We start from the raw sequence: 18,681 nt of genomic DNA on the forward strand, positions 1-18,681 counted from the left end.
CTGCTTAACTGTTCCAATGGTAAATTACCCATCGCTGCTAGGAAATTGCACCTTATTTCAATGTTGAATTTGTCTAACTTTAACCTCCAGCCATTGGATCTTGTTATGTCTTTGTCTGCAAGGTTGAAAAACCCCTTCTCTTCTCTCCCCAGCCCCCACCTCTCAGCCATCTCTTCCATCTGTAAGTATCTACACACAATGATCACATCCCCTCTCAACCTTTTCTTCGACAAGTTGAACAGAATGAGCTCCTTAAGCCTCGCATCGTAGGGTTGTTCTCCATCCCTGGATCATTTTTGTGGCCCTCCTTTGAGCTGTCTCCTGTATTTCCTCATCCTTTTTGAAGTGCAAACACCAAAACTAGTCACAGTATTCTAGCGGTGGTCTTACCAGTGCTGTGTAAAAAGGCAAGATCATGTCTCTATTTCTACTTGACATTCCCCTTTTTATACATCCAAGGTTCACATCAGCCCTTTTAGTCACAGTATTTCACAGAGAGCTCATGTTGAGGCAATTATCTATCTGCTTTCCAAGACAGTCTTCCATCCTGTAGGTATAACTTGCAGTGATGGGGCGTCTGCCCCCACGCTGGCAGAGAAGGGCTTAATAAAGCCCTAGGGAGAGACCATGCGAGAAGCAGCCAATAGGAGAGGGGCTGCGAGGAACAACCATTCAGGGCCCAGCAGGCCCATATAAAAAGAGCTGCAGTGCAGAATAGGGTCAGTTGCTGCTGGGAGCTCAAGGAGTGAAGACTGTACAGTATCTCTAGAAGGCTGAGACCTGGGGCACCTTAGACAGAGCTACTGCTGGCAGCGACCCAGGAAGCAAGAGGAGCTCCTGGCTGGCTGCTGGGACTGGATAGTTGCACGCCCTGAGGAAGGGTGAAGAAAGAGCCAGGCTATGGGTAAGTGGGCCAGGATGACACAGCAGAAGTGAGAGGAATTTGAGGTGCAGCAGGAGGCTGTGATCCACAGGGTCCCTGGGCAGGCTGGGACCCAGAATAGTGGGCAGGCCTTGGTTCTTGCCACTGGGGAAGTGGCAGGACAACTGACTGCAGTTGCCACTGGAGAAGTTGCTGGACTCCCCTGGAAGGGGGGCAACACAGACAGTGACACGGCCAGAGGGCTGAACCATGAAGAGGATGCTGTGGTTCCTGATGTGACGAGAGGGGCTGCAGATGGAATGTGGAGAAGCAGTGACAGTGTGCAGACCATGGATGGTGGCATCAACCTTGAGCTAATCCCCAGAGCAACCTGGAAGAAGAGCCAGTCTAGTGGTGAGTGACGTGCTCTGTGACACCTGCATTCTTTGTTCCCAGATGCGTAACCTTGGTCACACACTTTGTTTGGCTGTGACCATTTAAACATGCAATTCAGATCAGCCTGTAACAGCAACCCGTCTTCCTCATTTTTTAATGCCTCACCAACCTTTGTGTTATCTGTAAGTTTTGCTAGCAATGAGTTTACATTATAGTCTAATTGTTGATAAAAATATTAAATAGAGCTGGACTAAAAACCAACCCTGAGGAACTTGCTAGTAGCAGCCCCATTCATTGATACCTCAGTATTAACTACATTTTGTGATCTCTCAGTGAGCCAGCTAATATGTATTCTAGTACGTCTAATCTAATCCATCTAATGTGTACTCTATTAATTCCATATAATGCAAACTTTTTAAATCAAGATGTCATGTGGTACTATGTTAATTGCCTTGGAGCAATCCAAATATACTGTATCAACCAAACCTGTAATATTTTTTTTAAAAAAGGTTTGCATGACAAGATCTACCTTGCATGAAACCAGCTTTAATTATATTTTACCCTTTATTTCTTTTTTGATAGAGCCCTGAATTACCACGCCATTATTTTATCCTGGTTTGATGTCAGGTTAACTGGGCTATAGTTTCCTGGGTCATCCCTTTTTAAATATTGAATTACATTGGCAGTCCTCCAGGCCTTTGTCCAGTTTCCCAAGGCTCACTAAAAGTGAACATTAGTGGTTCAGAGAGCGCCCCAGCTACTTCCTTTAAAACTCTTGGGTATAAATCATTCTGGCCTGTTGATTTGAAAATATTTAATTTTAGCAGATGCTGCCACCTCACATCCTCCTCTGTTAATGATGGTGAATTTTCTAACCCTTCTACAGCATCATATGGGATGGAGACATCCTCCTGCTTCGTTCCAAATGCAGAACAGAAATATCTATTGAGGATTTCTGTCCACATTCTGAAGCAGAGGCTCAAAACCAGACTCTCCCTAGGTCTGAATGCCAGCTCCCCTGTGGTAGGTATGGGGAAAGACTCCTGTGACTCTACAGTCTGCAGGTTGGCATGCATGGGTCTAAGCCAGGGGAATGGGATCTGGGTCAGAACTCTGCCCAAGTTCAGGGATAGTCAGGTCCAAGCTTAGATGAGCCCTTTTAGGGAGATACTCTGTAACCACAAACTTAAGAGCGAGGTCCAAACATCCTCCCCAAGTGCAGGTTGTCTCAATCCAGGGTGCTGTTTTCAGCCATCTCCATTTAAACTCAACTATAAGCTCTTCAGAGCAGGGACTGTCTCTCCCTGTCTGTTTGTACAGCGCCCAGCACAACAGGCACAGGGTATTACCACAGTAGAAAAAACCATCATCTCTATATTGTGAGTTTCTCTTGTTCTTCCCCAACTTCCTCAGTCACTTTTTATGCTTCTCTAGATCAGGCTGAGTTCTGTGGCAGCTCCAAGTACATGAAAGTTCAATTTAATTTCCCATTTTTATTCAATTATTTTATTTGGGGAATGAATAAATAAATAAACCAGTTCCTTTTTTACCAAGACTTAGAATGTTGTGGGGGTTTTTTTCTTGAAAGCAAAATGCCCATATTCTGCTGCCACCATCTGGAGAAGGCCCAGAGGCATCTGTCTCTGGCCCACGGTTACTCTAGTCACTGGCAGTGATCAAGTTATTATTTAGCTGTCTTGTTTCTGTTTGCTGGAAGCCCAGTTACCATTTCTGGCCTCGCTGCCCTGTAGTGCAGCTGCAAGTTGCTGGGTGATATTGCTTGGTGAATGGAAATCAGGAAGCCAAGCACTGCAATGCTGTGGGACCTCAGCAACATGCCTGGGTTAAAGGAGTCCTGAATGAGGAGGGGGAAAGAACAGAAGTTGCAAAGATGTTGTGTATGCAAAAGGTGAAGTCACATCAGGGTGTATCATTGCAATCTCATCTCATAGTGACATGGCACTGTGGGGTCCTGAACCATTGAGGCACTGAGATGCTGCTATACTAAACAATCTAAAGGGAGCCTGTACCCCCCCTGTACTTGAGGGCCTAATACGATAGCTGTTAAATTGGCTGCTCAGCATGCAGAACCAACTGGATTATTTTGGGATCCATTGGCAAACTTTGAGCTGTGGCTCAGTCTCCAGATGTGCTGCCTTCAGCTCCTGAGAACTGTCTGAGAATACCTGGGCCATGTACCAAAATGGAGATGGGAAGATCTGGGGTGGACAGGCTGGCAGCCCTGAGGCATATGGCTCATTGTTTCCATGAATACAGGCTCTTGGAAGCCACCCTGAGGAACCTACATGGCTTGGAACAGAGCCTACATGGCTTAGTCCAGCAGCAGGCATCACTGTGATGATTACACAGTGATGGGAGCAAGCTTTGGGCAAGGCCCCACCTACCCCGTGGGAAGCTGGACATACAGTCTGCAGCCAAACCTCCTGGGTTCTCTGGCACTTCAGGCTGAGTTCTGTGGCAGCTCCAAATAAATGAAGAAGTAGAGTTTTCACTAAATTAGCAATAAAAATGAGTTATATAACCAGTACCTTATTCCTTGTGACTGAACTTGAGATGAAATTCAATTTAGTTTATGCTGGACAAAAATTTTCAGTCTTTATTGGTGGGGTGGGATATACCAACCCCACACTGAGCCAGCAAGGACTAACGAGCTGTTGTGGGCCCACTTAGCCCTGCCTACTACACCTACCCTCAGCCTCAGGTAATGAGGGGAAGTTAAAAAGGGAAGAGGAAAACTGCCTAGCTAGGAAAGAGAATGGAGCTTTGGTTTTGTGAGAAACAGACTAGCCTAGAACTTCTGCAGACTGCTAGAGCCCTCTGGAAGAAGGTAGGCCTGGTATGGGACTACTGAGTTTGTTTTTCTCTTGGGACACTTCCTTTTCTTTTATTCTGTTGAAGTTGGAAGCCAGAGGGGGAACAGTGGGTCACAAAGGCTGTGTCTGGGCTATGGGGGCAGAGCAGTGTCTGAAGGCAATTGGGGAATGCATGTTGGGGGTCCCTCCAGCTGCTAGCAGCTGAAGCATTTACAGTGTTTGCCTCTGCCATGGTGCATCTGCTTTGCCACTAGAGATTATGCCTAGATGAGATTTGGTGTCCCAGCACTCCTGAACCTCCCAGAAGACCTACAGTTAGAGACAACAGCACAATACTAGGAATTTAGCCCATCACATCTACCTTTTGAGAACTGTCCAGCAACGTGCTGAGAAGTTGACTGGGTTTTGATGGGGCAGCTAAGCCAGCAACATGCTGCTTTGGAGAAATGAAAAACACCTATTAAGTAATTGTCACTTAATACTAAACTTGTTTGGTTTCCAGGACAACTTGCTCCTAACAGTTTGACTGGCAAACAAGTGTTGTGAATCACAGTGATAAAGGGCCTTTGCCAAAACATTTAGACTTTCAATGTCTCTAACCATTTTTTTTGGCTGCCTTACTACTTCTGTGTGTGTGTATGCTTCTAACAATGTGATTTAATATGTAATACAAAAACTCCAGAGAAAAAAGTTTGAGATAACTTGTAGACACATGACAGGCATGGACAAGACCTTTGATATTATTCATGCATAGACTTGTTCCATGCTACACATTTCAAGTGGTCTTCATCAACTGTATTCTCCCTGCTCATCCCCTGTTTTAACCTTAGCCACTGCATCTGTGCTATAAAGTGCTCTGCACCTTTTTGGACACTAAAAATAAATATATATAAGACAGAAAATATCCTTGCAACTTTGGGCATGCAGCTCATTTGCATTTCTTGATGGTATGCAGATTTCAAACTACCTGAGTGCCTGTAGAGCTCAGGGTAAGTGCCGCTGAAAATGTGGCCCTTATTTATTGTGGATGTAGAACTTGGCAAAGTTTATCAAATTTTAACAAATCAGAAATCTCACTTGCTATGTAAATTATGGTTTTAAAACTATCTACTTCTGATGCAGCTGGTCCCCTGTGTCAGTACTGATCCTCTCATAGGAATTGTTATACCGGATGAAACCAAGGGCCTATCTACCCTGATAGACCAGAGCAGACACTTCAGAGGGAAGTGTGTCTGGTTCTGTCAAACTTAGCCTGAGATGTAGTGTGGTGCTGCCACAGTCTGAGCACTGTTTTCCAGTATCATTACCTCTTTTGGCTGAAACTGTAGATGGGATAGTGTGTCTCTCCCAGGTTTCACTGGGGTGAGAGAATTGTCGCTTAAAGTCAGAGGAAAGAAACTAGCAGTGGGAAAGCCCGCTCTGATACCTGGTAGTCAGAGTCCCAGGGATGGGTAAAAGGGATCTAATCCTTTCACCCTGGGCCTCAAATGTGTCTTTTCTTCTTGAAAACAAATTTTTAAAAGGACATCTTAGTCATCTAAGATTTGACCGTACACTGACAAGCAAAAGTCAGTGTCCTGTAAATACAATTCCCCCTCTTGTTGTTAACCCACTTTAATTGAAATCAACCCTTCTCTCCTTCGAATTGGTCAGCCAGACAAATATTGACCAGTGCATTATGGTTGTAGAAGAGTCTTAAGTTAGAGGACAGTCTTGCTCCTCAAAATTCTCCTTAAAACACACTTCTCTCTACACTGATCCTCCTGCAGACCGTACTGCCATGTCATTTGTCATGGTCATTAAGGCTTTCTGAGTTATTAAATACACTGGACTAAGCTAGCTTTATCTGTTCTCATGTGTATTTCATGTGTCTGAATTAGACTAAGCTGTGAGGTGGGGGGATGTAGCTTTTATTTTTCTGCTCTATAAAGTTCTGTGCCTTCTATTAACCACCATCATGGGGGGTCCCATCTTGCAGCCCTTCATGTGCACCATCCCACTGCTTTCAATGGAACTACTTGGGTGAGCATAGGCTGCAGAGTCTGGCCATAAGGCACCCAAGGAGACTTTTTTTTTCCAATGAATTCCAGGCCTGGGAGGAGCCTTTTAGACTGGCAGTGCCTTAGCTAGCTTCAGCCTGAAGCTGGGAAAATGCATAAAAGTTTGTGAGCTTTGATCTTGTGCACAGAATTATATAAAACAGTGATAACTGTAGTCAATGCCACTAAAATCCTGGTGTTGCTCTTACAATTCACCTTTTTGATAACATCATTGTTGGGTGCACTGCTGCAGTTCTATTTGGTTATGTCAATGCTCCCTCACTGAAGTCAGCACAGTGACTCACATGAGTAAGAGTTGCAGTAGAACACCATTGCTTACGTTCTCAGTCATGCAAAATATGTAGCACTTTAACTGGGTGGGAAGGGGAGAGGAATATCCGTAAAGGGAGTATATGGCCTCAAAGCTAGCTGAGAACTTCTGCCAACAATTTCAGCCAACCTGTGTAGCATCCAGGAGCAAGTTGACCCTCCCAGCCATATAGGGCAGCAGTCAACAGACATATAACCCAATGCACTCTGGACCTAAATTAACAAATCTACTAGCTCTGTCAGCAGAGGAAACTGATGTACATATGAGCAGGTCGAACACCTTCTGTCCAAATAGATGGTAGAGGTGTACAGATAGTCACTGTCACAACTTGGTGGGGGGAGGAAAGCACCTCACCTGAGTCTGCTTTTGATTTGGTTCCTCATACAGCCACTCCCAGTACCCTAGTGGAACCTACTTCAATATTCCCCCGACTAGCTCAGATCCATGGAAAAAGATGTCAAGCTTACATGCTGCATGCATCTGTGGTGTGAACAGAACACGTTCTTAACAGGTTTGGGGACTAGCTCGGTAAGGCAGAGTACCACACAATGTCAGGATTTGCCATCTAGTCTTGGGAACTGGGGATCAAGCTGCTCACCAATAGACAAAGACCTCATTGTGGCCCTGGAATCATATTCAAAACACACCTGAATTCAAACAAATGTGGAGAGGAATATTTTCCTCCTTATATCTGCTGCAATAAAGACTTTTTTTGTTGTTGTTCAAGAAGAAAATCAGTTGAACAATAAGACCCATGTGTTTGCTGCTGAAGGAAGTCTGGAGCCTAACATGCCAGAAAAATAACTTGAGGGCAATTCATCATCCTTATGATAAGATTGGTAGGGTCAGGGGACCAAACAAATGAACTTGATACTTCAAACTCCTCCCCTACAAAAATCTCAAATCACTTTGCAAACATTAATTGAGCCTAAAAATTTCCTCCAGTGAGATAAGGGAGGGTTACTAAAGTGATCACTTCTTACACTACAGTGAGATCCACAAGCTCTCAAGCAACACTATGTAAGAGTGAAGCATAATAGTGTATCCGCATGAAAAGGAAGCAGGGCTGTCGATTATCGCGGTTAACTCATGCGATTAACTCAACTGTGATTTAAAAATTTAACTGTGATTTAACTGTGATTAAAAAAATTAATTGTGCTTAATCTGTTAAACAATAGAATACCAATTGAAATTTATTAAATATTTTTGGATGTTTTTCTACATTTTTCAAATATATTGATTTCTATTACAGTACAGAATACAAAGTGTACGGTGCTCACTTTATATCATTATTTTTATTACAAATATTTGCACTGTAAAAAACAAATAAAATAGTATATTTCAATTCACCTCATACAAGTACTGAAGTACAATCTCTTTATCATGAAAGTGCAACTTACAAATGTATATATATTTTTTTGTTACATAACTGCACTCAAAAACAAAACAATGTAAAACTTTAGAGCCTACAAGTGCACTCAGTCCTAGTTCTTGTTCAGCCAATTTCTAAGACAAACAAGTTTGTTTACATTTACAAGAGATAATTCTGAGTGCTTCTTATTTACAATGTCACCTGAAAGTGTGAACAGGTGTTCACATGGCACTTTTGTAGCTGATATTGCAAGGTATTTACGTGCCAGATATGCGAAACATTTAGATGTCCCTTCATGCTTCGGCCGCCATTCCAGAGGACATGCTTCCATGCTGATGATGCTCGTTAAAAAAATAATGTGTTAATTAAATCTCTGACTGAACTCCTTGGGGGAGAATTATATGTATCCTGTTCTGTTTTACCCACATTCTGCCATATATTTCACGTTATAGCAGTCTCGGATGATAACCCAGCACATGTTGATCATTTAAAGAACACTTTCACAGCAGATTTGACAAAACACAAAGAAGGTACCAATGTGAGATTTCTAAGGATAGATACAGCACTCGAACCAAGGTTTAAGAATCTGAAGTACCTTCCAAGAGGAACGAGGTGTGGAGAATGCTTTCAGATGTCTTAAAAAAGCAACACTCCGATGCAGAAACTACAGAACCCAAACCACAAAAGAAAATCAACCTTCTGCTGGTGGCATCTGATTCAGATGATGAAAATGAACATGCATCAGTCCGCTCTGCTTTAGATTGTTATTGAGCAGAACCTATCATCCGCATGGACACGTCTTCTGGAATGGTGGTTGAAGCATGAAGGGACATATTAATCTTTAGCGCATCTGGCATGTAAATATCTTGCGATGCTGGCTACAACAGTGCCATGCGAACACCTGTTCTCACTTTCAGGTGACACTGTAAACAAGACATGGGCAGCATTATCTCCTGCAAGTTTTAACCAGACTTGTTTGTCTGAGCGATTGGCTGAAGTAGGACAAAGTGGACTTGTAGGTTCTAAAGTTTTACATTGTTTTATTTTTGAATGCAGTTTTTTTTGTACATAATTCTACATTTTTAAGTTTAACTTTCATTATAAAGAGATTGCATGACAGTACTTATATTAGGTGAATTGAAATATACTATTTTGTTTTTTACAGTGCAAATTTTTGTAATAAAAAATAAATATAAAGTGAGCACTGCACACTTTGTATTCTGTGTTGTAATTGAAATTAATATATTAATCCAAACATGGAAAAATATTTAAATAAATGGTGATCTATTATTGTTTAACAATGTCATTAATCGTGATTAATTTTTTTAATTGCGCGATTAATCGCAATTAATTTTTTTAATCGCTTGACAGCACTAAAAGGGAGTTTTTGATGCACTGAATTAGGCTAAGTGGGAATTTGTCCAAGAGGACACTGGGGTTAACACATGTCTATACTTGTGGAAAGTACTATGCTGTCTTTAATTATAACAAATGTTTAACACCACAATTTTACACCTAATGAGAAAATGGCATCTCTAGCACCATAGTGCACAGTAGCACCGTACTCGAGCGTTGCTTCGAGACTAATTCAGAGGAAATGAGCCAACTACAGAATCGCCAGCTTTTCTTCTAAATAGTTCTTGGAAATCTCCCATCCAAGTACCAACCTAGCTCAGCTTGGATCCCAATCCAGCAAATCAATGAAAGCACTTGTATGTGTAAGACTTGCTCCTGTGAGAAAGGTTCCCCGGATTGAACCGTTATTAAGCTTCTGAGATTTTGAGATTACAAGGTGATTTGACTACAGAATGTAAAAAACAAGATGTATTGGTGATGGACAGCAATGAGCTGAGAGGGGTGTATATACTGTACATGTACTATTTTGCTTCTCTAGGGTGGAGTGGAAGCATGAGGGATCTTAAATACTAATAAAGTAAAACAGAATCTGAAACTGCAAACTCTGAACATGAGGCAGAATCTCAGTTAAATCTGGTGTCAAAATCCTACTTACTGTTTCCCAAGTATTCATACTGGAGTCAGCTCAGCATTGGTGTCCTGTCCCTCAGCAGGTAAATGCATAAACATTTCATTCAGCCATTTCCCAGCATGGTCTTAACAGCAATAACAAGCACAGGAAAAGGACTGCACCTGCTAAAATATTGTGCAGAGGTGACCGAATGAGAGGCCCCAAGCCGGAGGCAGAAAGGAGCAGCATTCTTAGAAAAACTGGTTGCTGCTGGGACATCTGCTTGCCCAAAGCACACCCTGTAAATGAATTTCTAGTTTGTTTATCTTTGTTGCCTCAGAGTCCATGCTCTACATTTTATTTTAAATCAGTATTTTATCACCTTTTGCTGACTGAGTTCTTCTCAAGGTAACATGAGAAGCTATTTTTCAAGTGAGGTTTTTAAACTGCCTTGGGAAGGCCAGGAGTGAGAGAAACTCATGTGGTTATACAAATTGCACCCACACATATACAATCCCAATGGGCAACCTTTAAAAGGGCTGGTTATGGGGTTCAATTCTGATGCTGATCAGAACTAGAGAGACATCCAAGTTGCAAGATTCTGGGTTGTGATCTGGATTCCAATGTTTCCACAGTTCAGCAGGGTTTGCTTCACACCCATCTCTAATCCAAACCTATTTGAAAGAATTGGAGTCTGAAGAACTGGGCTGAGAATCCTATGAAAACCAGATCTGTCATGAGAGTCCTGATATTTCCTTTTTCCTACAAGGCAGGAAATCCTGTGGGAATAACTTTTCAAAGGATTTTCTCTGCACAAGGTCAGAGCTTGGAGAGGGATACACATGTTAAATAATGGAAATGTGACATTAGGATAATTTTTGAGACCAATTCAAATTGTGAGGGATGGGGATGCATGGAAGTTATATAATGCTAGCCCAGAAACTTTACTTCAAAACTGTTTTTGTATACGAAAACTGGAAACATCCCAAAATTGCAGGGGGGGGGAGAGAGTGACTCAAAAAAGAAATTTAAACTTTGTAATACTACTGCAGTGCTTCATGGGAGTTGTATTTCAGAGGCCTCATGCCTCCATTTTCCTCTATATGTAGGGATTGTTATCTGGACTACATATCCTATGATGCAGCTCAGCAAGTACAGGGAGATGGTGCATCATGAGAATAGTAGTCCAGGCAGGAAGCCTGACCCATAGAGGACAATGAGGGTACAAGGCCCCTAAAGTACAACTCCCATGAGACACTACGGTGACATTTCCAAATCAAAAATTTTTGCTCTAGTTTTATGAATTACGTAGGTTCATTTTATTATATTACTATTGAATTACCAAATGATCTGTGTAGATGTCTAGGTACGCACACGAGCAGGTACACAGCAGGTAGATGTCTAGGTACGCACACCTTGTCCTGGGTCAAACTTTGTTGAATCTCAAAGTTTTGGCTTTAGTGTGAATTTGGAACAAAGGTTTAGCTTTATTTTCTGAACAGAGCTTCCCTAGGGCACACCCAGGTGAGAAACAGAAACAACCTTGTTTTCACTTTGTTTCCATCAGCACTACTGAGCGAGAGAGAGAACACAAGGAGCCCAGTTCACAAAGCTATTTAGGCACCTAACAATGTAGATATGCACCTAGTGGGATTCGTAAATGTTCCTGAGTTCAGTGCGTGAATCCCATTGACTTTCAGTTGGGTTTAGGTGCCTAACCTGCTTAGTTACTCTTCTAAAGCCCCGTCTCTCTGCATCTTTAGGTACCTAAATACCTTTGTAAACCTAGCCCTGGTTGTTTAAACAATGAGACCAGAAGAACGTGTGTGTGTGTGTGTGTGTGCACGCACACACTTGCTCGCTCTCTAAGACCCTGAGTCAAAGCCCCTTGAAATCAGTGGAAAGACTTTCATTTGACAGCAGTGGGCTGTGGCTCAGTCCCTCAGTCAGTCAGACAGACACTCCTACATAGTATTGCTCTGTGTATGTATTTCTGCCCACATGGACAATCAAAGAGATCCCTTCTAATGGCTAGGGAAATTAATAATTATCCCTGCGGTTATCCAAATGCTTCCTGTATGGTAGGTCTCTCTTTGTTGACACACATGTGCCCCAGCGGGCAGCTAGCAATACAGATTAATATGCCCATTCCAGCCTTCAGGCCACAGGCTGCCCTAAAGATGCCTGCAGGGTAATCTGGCACAACAAAAAATATTTCTTTTTCTGTTGCACATGTTAGCATCCAGCCCCCCCACCCCCTCATCTCAGTGCAGCTGGTCCAGCAGACTCACCTGAGAAAGATGTTTGTGGAGAAGAGCATTTGGTTCCTCCTGCCACAGAAGTTAATCCCAAATGTCTTCCATACACTAGAATAGTCCAGGGTGTCCCAGGAATCAGAATCTGCACTACTTGGAGGTGTATGTTTGGCCCCAACAACACCTTTACCTGACAGATTGCAGTGAGCAATAACTATCAAAAGAATTGGAATTTCAATCTATCAATATGGGAGAGAGGACATTTCCCAGATAGAGAAATGTCCTGGCTGTGGGACACAGACCCCATACTGTAAGCAGCCAGTGGAGATTCTCCACCAGCTCCCAGGGGAGGGGCTTGTGATTTTAGAGCTGTAGGATGTGAGTCCTTTTCCTGCTGTTGCTGTCAAGTATGAAGAAGCCCCAGTGTGCAGCACAGTGACAGAAATGGAATTGATAAGTCATTGGAGCAATGTCAACTGACACCAGCCAGGGATCTGGCCCAATGTGTTAAAACACAAATACTCTCCAAAAAGTGTCTCTGGCACAGACATACTGTCCCTTTAAGTAATTTAATATGTTCAGCATGTTCCTGTTTATCAAGCAGTGGGTGTATGGGTAGTTTAGTTATTTGTATTTAATGCCTAGGAGCCCGTCATGGACCAGAACCTGATTGTGCTAATCACTGTCCAAAAACAGTTCAATTTCCTCTTTTGGAGTAGGAATTTGGAAAATGTCCTGGCACGACAGGATGTCATCTGCCAGTACATGAATGGGTGTCGGGTTCATGAAAGATCTATGGGTTTTGCGGTTGTTTTTGTATGCAGTGTTTAAAAAAGACAGGGGTGAAGCATTTCCCGGGAATAGCTTTGAGAATCTCTGTAGCCTTCAACTCATTATAAACCACTCCTGCTTCCTTCTGCCCCCATCCCTGTTTCAGGACATAGACAGCGCAAAGAGGTGCTCACTTGCAGGAAGTGACAGTGATGCCATGGTTGTCTATTAAAACTATCTCCAGGCGACAATCAGCTTTGCCATGTGCGTTCTGTTTTCACGGCTTTCATACAGGTTTTGGCAGTTCAAACTTCGGGCCTGATTTTTATTCCATTCCTCCTGCCACTACTGCCACCCCAAAGTTCAGGAAGGAGCCGTAAACAATAGATTGAGGGAAGAGGGTTTCATTCCTTCTCATCTCAGGTGGGTGTTAATCCCCTGCAAAACGTATCAAACAAAACAGACAAAGAGGAGAGGAGGGTGGCAAGGTAAAGACATGTCTCAGTCTTGAGATTATGCTCCTTCTTCAATCCATCTGCACTCTTATACAGTATGCTTCAGGGGAGCAGGTATGAGATTGAGAGTCAGGAGAAGTGAATTCTATCCGCAGTCCTGTCACTGATCTGGTGTGTGATTTTGGGCGAACCACCCCACTTCTGGGTGCTTCTCTTTCCCTCACCACCCTCCTTCCTTGCCAATCTAGTCTGTAAGCTCTTGGGGGCAGGCACAGTCTCTCACTATGTGTTTGTACAGCAGCTAGTGCAATGGGGCCCCATTCTTGGTTGGGGCCTATAGGCACTGCTATCATCTAAATAATGACTTCTTCTGAATTGGCTGTCATTGGGACCAATATGGGGGAAATCAAATAGAACTCAAAGGAAACTAGCAATAGATCTTCTCTAGTTTCCAGGGAAGAGCTGTTTTGACACAACTGCCCTAGAACTGTTCAGAGAAAGTTGTAGTAAACACTGCTGGAAATGTCTTATAGCCACTAGCATCAGAAGCCATGCTTCCTAACAGTTTAGGAAAACAGTATGCACTGTGGGACTTTCTTTTCAGAGAGGAAAGTGAATTTACTTAAGAAAATATGTAGTATCACAATGATCTGAGAGCGTCAAAACGTAGGGATGGTGTGTCCCATCATGTGACCTGAAAGCGTCAGAATGTCAGGGTGATATGTGCTCCATCATAATGATCTGAGAACAACTTTCTGCAAAGTGGCTTTCATCCCAAAGTATATGCTTTTTAAAAGGACATTCTAGGTCAGATCCTCAGTGGTGTACATTGGTGTAGATCTAGTGACCTACATACACCGGCTGAGGATCCAGCCCTTGGTTGCCATTTGGTGGCCTACATGAAATGAGTTGGTGGGCTTGGAGCAGTTTACAGTCACCACAGTCGGTGCTCACTGCCTGCCTTGGACTTTTTGTTGAGAGTGACAAATGTTGTGTGCTCCATGGAGAGTGAACTCCTCACCCTCACAGATGGTCCCTCTAGGTCACAGAGGAGGTCGTTATCAGGGAGTCGTGGGTGACTGGGAGAAGCTTTTCTTGCTGCTGTCTGTGCTATACCTGCTTGGGGATAAAGAGAGAAGGAGTCTACCTTTCAATCTGCAGACCCCTGGCAAGGGAGAGACACCCTACCAACACCTCAATCTCTCACTATGCCATTCTCAGCATGTTTCATTCTCTGGAATGGCAGAAAAGTCCATGGTCCACAGTTGGAAATCAGAAGACTTGTTCTGTAGGGCAATCAATGGGGTGCCTCTCAGCAGGACTACATCCACTCAACATGTCGTCGTAAGAAATGAACGGGAGATGGGTGGGGCTTACAATGATTGTATGGACAATCAAAGGAAATTCCTCTTTCTTTGCATATGCTCCAGAGGGAGGGAGGGGTACATATGTGTGAGAGTAGGAGATGGGTGTGTGTGTCTGTGCGAAAGACAGGGGGGTTGTGTGCAGGAGACACGTATGTGTTTTTGTGAAAGGGGAGGATGGGAGAAGATCATGGGAAAGGGTAAGAGAGGGAGGGGGTAGATATGCTGACTAATGGGATACCCAATCCCCATGTTGTGTCTTCTAGCTGAGAGCTTTTGGGTTACAACATTATTTATCAGTTAACAGTGCATGTGAATTTGGCATCATCCTCTGAAGCAGAAAAATCATTTTGATCCAGGCAAGGGAGGGTGACAGAGTTCAGCCAGTACCGACTTTCCCTTCAAACAAATAAACATTGCATCTTTGGAAAGCTCTCTGCAGACAGCAGAGCTATAGAGCTGCTGTTGTGCCTGATGGTTTGAGGAGTGTTAGAAGAAAATAAAAATATAAATCTGCCAACTGGTATCTCTCTCTTTAATGTAAAAGGTTTTATCAAATTCATTCACAGTTTCCTATTTATCATGGAGAAAACAATGTTTCCTGCATCATCCTAGCATGACACTGGCCATTCTTTTCCATATTACTTTAACCATTTGTGGTTTTGTGCTTCTCTCCCTCTGATTTTCAAAGAAGATGAGTTGAATCAGAAATGAGCCCAAGGTGCACAGTTTGGACTCAGATCTACACTTCCCCAAAGCTTTCAGGGTGTTGAAAACTGGGCTTTTGGACTGGATCCATCTCTAAATCAGGCTCTTTCTCACCATGCTTCAAGTGTGGTATAAAAATGTTAGTAGGCAGAATCTAGAGAGAAACCTCAAGCCTGATGTGAGTTATTCATATCCTGTAGAGGGGAAATCAGTTCCCTGGTGACTTGTTACACTTTGTCCTAATAAAGTATTCCACTGATATTTTTTTCCATAGGGCTCCTCACCAGAATTTAGGTGGGCAACAGTGTCTTCCATTAATTTCAGTGATGTTGTGGGTGTTGAACCCTTCTAGAAATCACACTCCAGTGATATGACACACCAGCTTAGAAGACCCTGAATGTGATTTGTGTGCCCAGCTGTTATGATACTGGTTAGCAGAGGATTTTTTCTTCATTTGATGGAGTCTGATTGGCCTGGAGCAGGATCAAATAAGAGAAAAAATGTTAAAACAACATGTTCAAAGGTCTTGTACATTTTGCCTAAATGGTGATCTAATGGCAAAAGCGGCATCAGAGGTGTGTTGGACTTGGTTCAAACTCACAGAGCTGCCTCCAGCCAAAGATATTTTAAGTGGGCCAAAAATCTGAACATACATAACACACACCACGCATCGCAAATGGGTGCACAAACAGACATCACACACACTCTCCCGATGAAGATTGTGTCCAAATATATATTTGAATATTTTAGCGTTTGGAGCCATTTATTGTACAGTTCAGGAATGCTGACAAGGTGTGGGTTATGAACAACTCGTTCTCTATAAAATAATGTTAACTAGTTGACAAATTTTGGCATCTCAGCCTATAACATGCCATTCAATGCAGCTGCCTTGTGGGTGGGTTTGACCCACGTGGCCAGATCCCCTGCTGGAATACAACAGCATCAGTAGTGTAGTTGAGGGTAAACGCAGATAAACTGAGAGTACCCACTTCTGTGGGGATTATATAGGTTAGTTTATACACCTCTTTTTTTACCACTAAACTGTTGATCAGGGGTAGGCAACCTATGGCCCGCGTGCCAAAGGCGGCATGCGAGCTGATTTTCAGTGGCACTCACACTGCCCGGGTCCTGGCCACTGGTCCCGAGGGCTCCGCCCGCTGCCAGCCCCAGGTCCTGGCCACAGGTCCAGGGGGCTCTGCAGCCGGCCTCAGCTGTGGCCGACTGGCCCCAGCCTGGGGTAGTGAGGGGTGCAGACAGGGGCAAGAGGGGGCACAGCTCAGCACCCCCACCTTAAAAATTGTTCCAGCACCCCTGTGCTGGGATATTTTTAAGTCCTGATTTGCTGCTTACATCACAATCACACCACATGGAACAGCGCTCTGTGTTTGACATTGAGATTAGAAAGTACATGCTAGAACTGGAATCATAATTTTCTGACAGATTTCAAGATTTCCAGTGATTTGGCCCAATGCTTTCTTTTCTAATTAAACCTGAACAATTCAACGAAAGCGACTTGGGTTTGTCTGTATTTCAGTGGATGGGTGTTGAAGATTTCAAAATGCAGCTCATTCAGTGAAAAAGTTCACAATTGTGGGCATCAAAGTTTGGAGATCTGCGCAGTCCACTTGAAGCTACCGAGAGAGATCATGGGGCCTCTATTCTGACCTGCTGGACATCCCTGCCAGTGAAATTTAACTGTTTGTTTGAAGAAAATTGTGTTTGCAATGCTTTCAGCATTTGGATCCAACAGGTATTTTCACACATGAAATCTGTCCTCTGTCCCTCTTGGAGCTGGTTAACAACTGATCACTCAGAAGCCTGTGTGCAGCTTAAAATATCCAAATACGTGTCAGACATAGGAAAACTCAGCAAGGAAAAGCAAGGGCAAGGCTCACACTCAACTGATAAGATCTGCATTTTAATTTAATTTTAAATGAAGCTTCTTAAACATTTTAAAAAACCTTATTTACTTTACAGACAACAATAGTTTAGTTATATATTATAGACTTATAGACAGAGACCCTCTAAAAACGTTAAAATGTATTACTGGTACACGAAACCTTAAATTAGAGTGAATACATGAAGACTCGGCACATCACTTCTGAAGGCTGCCGACCCCTGCTGTTGATCATTACTTTCCACTTCTGTTACTCTGGGTCACATTCACCCTGCTGTAAGAAATCACAACTTCTCTAAACTCTGTAGTGTTACACCTTTGCTCATGGAAGAGCTGAGTTTGTCCCATTTTATTAATTGGAACTGCATCATTCCTTTTACACTAATTTTTCTCCATCTCTTATGGAGTAAATGAATACAATGACTGTGTTGCTTCAGGACCTTTGTAATAGGAGTAATTGCAGGGTTATAAAGGAGGAGTTCTGGGCAGGTGATGGAAAGAAATTTAATTTTTCATCCCTTCCTCTTAACATAAAAAAAAAATATGGGCATCCACAAATATCTTACATGTGGAGCTGCTGGGTTCAGCTCTCATTTATTGAGCATAAAACTAGTACAAGTAACTCCATTGACCCAGTGGAATTATTCCTGATTAAAGTGAGAGGAGAATCAGGATCTGAATTATTTTCTGTTATACCAGTTCACACTAGTAACTCCTTCTGTTCCCTCAGGTATCCAGAGCAACTCCATTTAAATCAATAGTTACACTTGATTTACACTGGTTTCACCAAAAGCAGAACCTGGCCCCAAGTAACTCACATGACGTTAGCCTGGATCCTGTAGCATTTACTATTACACGTGATTTTATTTTATTAAAAAATATCTGGTGTAATAGGATAATGTGTAATCTCAAATAAGAATCCCAGTATATCAGTGAAACCAGGTTTATGGATGCACTACATCACCAAAGCCGCTGAATCTGCCTGTGTCTGAAACAAACATGATTCACATTAAAAGCAGAGGCCCATGTGAAACAGACCTTCTGGTAAGGGTTGTTTATACACATATTGGCCCAAATTCTGACCTCGGTTACTCTATTACTGTCCCATTGATTTCAAAGGAGTTGTATAGAAGTAAATGGGGCTAGGATTTGACTCCCTGACTACAAACATGTAAACAAAACACAGTTTGTTCCCCTATATCATTTCCACTAGCCAAATTCAATCAGGTCAGCTGGGAAGGTTTTTGGGTCCAAGAGCAGCCTCAGCAGAGGGCTATGAGAAACCTGGGCACATGACTGGAGCTGGAACTTTGACTAATAGTGAACGATTTCTCCCACTTTTCAGGGCAGTCCCAGCAAGACTTTTATCTTGGGATGTTTGTGATTCGAGTAGGTGTCCCCAGAAGGAGGAATTATGGAGCTGAAGCTCTT

The sequence above is a fragment of the Lepidochelys kempii genome, chromosome 9 (assembly GCF_965140265.1).
Source record: "Lepidochelys kempii isolate rLepKem1 chromosome 9, rLepKem1.hap2, whole genome shotgun sequence".
In the NCBI taxonomy this organism is placed as follows: Eukaryota; Metazoa; Chordata; order Testudines; family Cheloniidae; genus Lepidochelys; species Lepidochelys kempii.